The following is a 6,091-nucleotide window of genomic DNA, read 5'->3' as shown; positions in this document are numbered from 1 at the left end:
TATCTGAAATCTGGTTGGAATTAATGTAACATTTGAGATTAGTAGTTGAATTAAATGTTGCTGATTATAAGATAAGATTGATAAAATAAATAAGTGACATACTGTAAGCTAACCAAATGTAAATTGAGCCGAAGGAGACCAACCAATGCCTACTCCTCAAATAGTTCCCTCAAAGTATATTCATACAGGATCTAGGGTTACGTTTTCTAAGCAGTAAGAGCTGGAATAACAGGTTGCTGTGGACAGTCTGGTCAGTCGGGTCCGTATGATACTGAGGACCTACCCTATTGTTTTGGGGATTGTGGCTTAACACGACCAAGGTAAGAGTTTGCAAATTCTACATATAATTACAATTGACAAACGACGGAATGAATCAAACACTGACATGTTTTTAAGATGTAATATCCTTGAGTAAAACAGTTTACATGTACCATCTAAACTCAAGGGAATCTTGTCTTTTTGTGTATTCATAGCTCTATTTATTTTGATTCCTAATCTTGCTTTCTAGTCACTTAAGTCTCTTCTTATTGGCATTCTTAGTAGATATGGTCATGTTTTGCCAATTGACCTCACTCTATTGATGACAGTTAGGGGTTTAAATAGCTAATGTTTCTACAAAGCATACATTTATCAGCTGACACCTGCTATGCAAGGCATGCTTTCTGTCTGTACTCTGCTAGCTGTGACCACAAATTATTGCTTTAAACATTTCAAATACATTAACTAGAAACACTCTTGAGTCTTTTAAGATACAGTAAATCTTAAATATTGACAAAGCTACCAATGACAACAACCCTGATCCTTCACTAAACTTTAACAAGTGCCTTTATAGAAGCACAAATAAGGGGTGTATTGGGGGGGGGGATCCACTTTCACCACCAAATTGAATAAACCAGAGAACCATGCTTGTCTTTTAATTGTGCACACAGCAGGAAGACTAATAGCGATGCGAGGGTAAATGAGGCCAATTTGAGTCTGTCACAGTCATGCATATTTAATTGATATAAATGCCGTTATTGTGTCCAAAAAATAATTGACAGTGCAGCAATGCATATCCCAAATTCCCCAAAGCTTTGGTAGACCAACTCCCCCAAGTTATATTACAGGGAATATAAGATCCTTCGAAAGACAACACAAACATTTTTGCCTTTCAGAAGATTGCTTTTCACCAAAAAAAGTTAACTCAAGAACTGAGAACCTCTTCATCGAGAAATATCAGATTACAGATATTTGATTTCTTTCCTTTCTTGTACTTGTTTATTTTCATTGTAGTGCAACGTTTTTAGTTCTGGCAATAAAATACCAATAAATACAGCTTTGAAAAATGAAAAAACTCTTGAGAGTGCTTCAATTATTTAGGGGCTTTGGGGCACAGAGCGTTGCAGTGTTAAAGCTGAAGCACTTTGTGCCTGCAATCGGAGATGAAGAGGCTATTTGTCTGTGTAGTGTGCAGAGCTCTTATCAGGGATTTGTTTGCGGCACAACTTCATTTGCATACATTTCTTGGAGAGTAAGATGAAAACTCGCCGCTCTTGGCTGCAGAAGGAGCAATGCACATTCCAGCACACACCAGCTCACTTCATTACTCTTTTGTCGATGGGATAAGCTTTCTGTCTTCATACCCTGATCATGAATATATCTCTGAAATATTTCTCATTTTTTAAAGATTTGTTCATGCCTTTAGCATCCTTGCTGCTTCTATACACTGAACCAACTGAAGCGTTGACTTTACTGAATTGCGTTATGTCAACGGATTTCACATAAAGGTATTCGCTAATAAAACATATTAGGTTCAACTTAATATTATTGTTTTCAACTAACCTAATACAGTTATGTGACATCTGTTGACACAACGCATTTAACCAGGGGCGGACTAGGACTACAAATCAGCCTAGGTCTCTCGACCGGCCCACTTCGGTACCGCCGGCCCACCTCGGTACCGCAAGTAAATACCGCTAGTACATAAGGCGCGTTCACACCAAGTACTTTTCCCACAAAGGTTCCTGAGAACTACGATTTAGTTGCGTTCACACCAAAAAGTCCCAGGAACTAAATTAGTTCTAGAGAATCTTTTTTACCCCCTTTTTAGGTTCCTGTGTCTGATTGGCTGGGCGGAATGCAAACCACGCCCCGTCAAACTCCCAAAAACTTTTGTGAAGCCGCCATTTTATTAGCATTATTAGCATTAGCATTAGCCCAGCGCAGAAACGCAGAGAGGCTAACTTATGTCAACACAAAATAAAACATGGGAGTGGTGGAGATGAGGAGGTGTCGGCGTTCTGGCCGTTTAAGCTGCTGGGAGTCCCAGCAGCTTCTACTGAAGCCAGTCCCTAACTCCGGGGACTTCCGGCCGGGGATTTTGGGCGGCAGTATACGCCGTGAAGTTGTTTGCGGCCTGCCAGTAAACCCAAAGCAGAAGAAGAAGAAGTGACGTCAGCGGCTTAATTTGCCTAATCCACCCCCAGGAACTAATTTCCGGTGTGAACGCGATCTGTACTTAGTTCATGAGAACTAAAGAGTTCTCAGGAACCTTTGTGGGAAAAGTACTTGGTGTGAACGCGCCTATTGTCGACAGGGGGTCGGCCCACATTGTCCGACCGGCCCACTACTGTATACCGGCCCATCGGGATTCGTCCCGATGGCCAGTCCGCCCCTGCATTTAAGTCAATTCAACGCTTCAGTTTTTTCAGTGTAGGTAGATCTGCATCCTTGGATCTCTATATTTAAATAATAATATCAGTTTATTAGAAACTGGAGTCCTATTTTAAAAGTGTTGGGCATCATTTATGTTGGTTATGATCATGCTTTAATCAGAAAGTACTTCCTGAGATATGGTAACGAAAACAAAATTAACTCTCAATCACAAAACTGGGAAATAAGGTTTAAGGAAGTCAGCAGTATATTTAGATGATCCCTAACCCTAACCTTTTTGTCCGAATGTTTAACAAGCATGGAAGAAATTTCAGAATAATCAATCCACTCAATGCAAAAACTCTGTTTGCACTAAAGTAACCATTTAAGGTCAGAAGAAGAAAACTGGTGATGGAAAGTTTGTGTCACCATTCTTTTTGTTTTTAATCTAGCATGTGTTTAATGTGATGTGCCTTCTTGTGGTTCTGGCCCCAATGGACTTCTCTTAAATCTATTTTTGATATATTCCGCTGCTGAAAATAGTCCCTAACACATGCACAATCTGTTCCCGTGTGAGTGTTCAACTATTTCTGGGAAATTACCAAGCCTTTTCAACGTTTTTTGTAACATTAGGATAACATTATAATATTAGGAATTTTCACCGATTGAGAAACGTACCAACGATTCGCTACGTTCGGTGTTTTTTTTGTTTGTGATCTGTTGTAACTAATAGCAATAACACCAGGCAATGTTATTATTACTGATAGCATTGACTAGCAAATGTTTGTTTCTCGAAAAAGCTGTCTTCTGTAAATGAGTATCCCTGGTTCTACTTGTTGATGGTGCAGTTCTGTAGAAGAATGATCTTTGACCTCTACGGGGAAAGGGGGTAAAATCAATATTAATATCCCATAAACACTGACTTCCTGTATGACTGTGTCCCTGGAGGGATCCATGATAAAAGAAAAGAAAAACCACATGTAGATCCAATAAATTCTTTTTATCGATTTTCCAATAAAAAATACATTCATACAGAAACTATTTTACAAAACAATTTCAAATGAAAAAATCTTGTTATGCAATAAACAAAAACAAAAATAGAGCTTCGTATTTTATCTCCATTGTTATCCAATAAAGATCTTCTGGCTAAAGAATAGGGCCTCTTTGCGAAGGTTGAGAGAAAGAAAGAAACACATGGAGAATAAACAAATGTAATACTTAGCGCGCAACAGAATGCAAAAGGGATGACAATTCAAGTGTCCAGAACAATTCGAGTCTGAAACGTTTTTTTTTTTTTTTTTTCTTGAGAGATGATAGGCCACAGGTGTAGAAACATACATTTTCCCTACCTTCACCCAATCAAAGATGTTACAGAAGCAAATGAAGTAGAATGGAGTGTGACTATTTTACAATATTTCCTCAGCCTCTCAGTCTTTATTGGGTCATCTTTAGAAACATTACACTGCACTTGTTTTTGGTCCCATACCCTTTCAAAATAGAAGCTTCCTTACAAAATTCTCTTAGTTTACAATGTACATATCTTTGCATTTTTGACATTTCTCAGTGTATGGACTTTCTTTGATGTTGACCAGGTTACCTGTACAATTGTGAGATTGAGTACTGAGCAACAGACACCAACAGGTTTTGACCATCTGAACCAACCATACCCTTAAAGCAGATGCGTTCTCTTTCCATTTCCAACAAAACTTTATCCAATAATGCTCCAAAATGTTTTCTAGAAATAGGGAAAATTGTGACAGACTTTGTCAAATTGTACAAATGTGAAAGCTCAGAGTTTTATCAACCCACAGAGAAGTGTGTTGAAGTCATGTACAGAAACTTAAGTTAAAACATGCATATAGTGAAGTTGGTACAGACATACATCTGGTCCTGGTCTCATCTCAGACACAGACCTCTACAGCTGCAGCTCGGCTCAATTGGTTAAACTGGTTGTTGGTCAGATCACGGGTTGTTTGAACCAGGGTAAAGATACTGACTCACCCTGGCTGAGGGCCAAACCTACCAAAACATACATCAATACAGACTCATGATTGAGAGTGTTGTCATTATTCTTAAGGACACATCGTTTTCTTTGAAGACTGTAAGCGTTTGACACGTCAACAGATATAAATGGCCCAAATATAATAGTTATCCTTGCAGAAAATCCTAATTTGTCACAACCATGGTGGCTGAGCATGCCAAAAGACCTCTGTATGTTTGACAGCCAGTTACAGTCCATCTGAAGTGCATCCACGCCACCAAATACTACATAGTAGTACCTGTTGTGCTACACCATTCTGTCTCAGAGCGGGGTCATGTTTTGGAGAATATCATTTAGATTTGATATAGTTACGATATGTTCAACAAAGAATGCACATGTTAAAATGGCAGTCATTATTAAGCTGATAATTGTTTTTTTGCTTGTATTATTTGGAGTTTCAGAGGAGTCTGCATGGATCAGAGCCTTTATAAAGCAATTCATTAACGCACCCCCCGTTTTTTTGTGTTTGTGTGAAAGAGAGAGAAATCTATTCAACAGGACAAGGCCACTTACATAAGGCATCAGTAAGGTCAACAGTGCATTCACAGATAGAAAAAAAGAGAAGAGCAAAAGTGAAGAAAAAGCAACAAAAATCCCATGAACAAGACAGTTGCCAAGCAATAGTGGTATCCCCAACTTATCGAGAACATAACAACACAAAACGACTGCCTTAAGTGTTTTGTACAATACTATGATATTGAGTAATATGACGGTAGCTGCTCTCGAATGGATTTTGTTGTCCTATAAGCAAACAGGTGAGCAACACATCCCCAGATCCCATGCAACTTCTGTTATAATGGCAATAACTGTTTGTGTACAACCGTAGTTTTTTTTAAACGTTTTTTTTTTTTAAGATACAGAGCTTACACAATGGACAACAAAATGAGCTTTATAGCATGTATGTTTTTGAGCTACGTAATACATTGCACATTTAATAGCTGCACTAAACAAAACGACCTCCCGTGTGTGGATAGGGAGCTGTAGTTCCACCTCCTGGCAGAAAGGGGGAGCTCCACAAAACAAGCCCCTACTCCCATCCACAGCCAATAGACTCAAACAGCACAGACAGAACCCTTGCATTCATTCTCAGTGAGACCACACAAATCCCCCCAAAGATAAACCTCCCTTGTTTAACATCACCCCTTCCATGTCATTCACTCGCAGTCCCACAATGCAACTCCATCCGCTCCTTAAAGCCAGCACAGGCATCCAGTCTCAGGCACTCACAGTCCCCATGCGTACAGGCACACATACTGTCATTAGAGGAACGACCCCCCCCGCGGGAGTCCCATAATCCTCCGGGAAAAAAGCGTTGAACACCATACAGAAGAGTCTCTTCCCGTCTACTCCAGCCCAGATCTTTCCAGTTCTTTAAACTTTTTTTTTCAAGTCTCTTCCCGCACTCCCTCCCCCGCCCCC

General features: G+C 39.6%; 1 protein-coding gene across 1 annotated transcript in view; it reads right to left on the bottom strand.

Annotated features, from left to right (window-relative positions):
• Positions 1-3,885: 3,885 nt before the first annotated feature.
• LOC104951762 (Krueppel-like factor 6) overlaps positions 3,886-6,091 on the bottom strand; it is an 8,289-nt gene continuing 6,083 nt past the window's right edge. Inside the window, exon 4 of the mRNA XM_010778493.1 lies at positions 3,886-6,091. This exon is cut by the window's right edge and continues 275 nt beyond it. The gene's annotated coding sequence lies outside the window, so the exon portion shown is untranslated.

This window comes from Notothenia coriiceps, unplaced genomic scaffold (genome assembly GCF_000735185.1).
Source record: "Notothenia coriiceps isolate Sejong01 unplaced genomic scaffold, NC01 NC01_scaffold00019073, whole genome shotgun sequence".
NCBI classification, from domain to species: Eukaryota; Metazoa; Chordata; class Actinopteri; order Perciformes; family Nototheniidae; genus Notothenia; species Notothenia coriiceps.
This window is presented reverse-complemented; position numbering and strand designations above follow the sequence as displayed.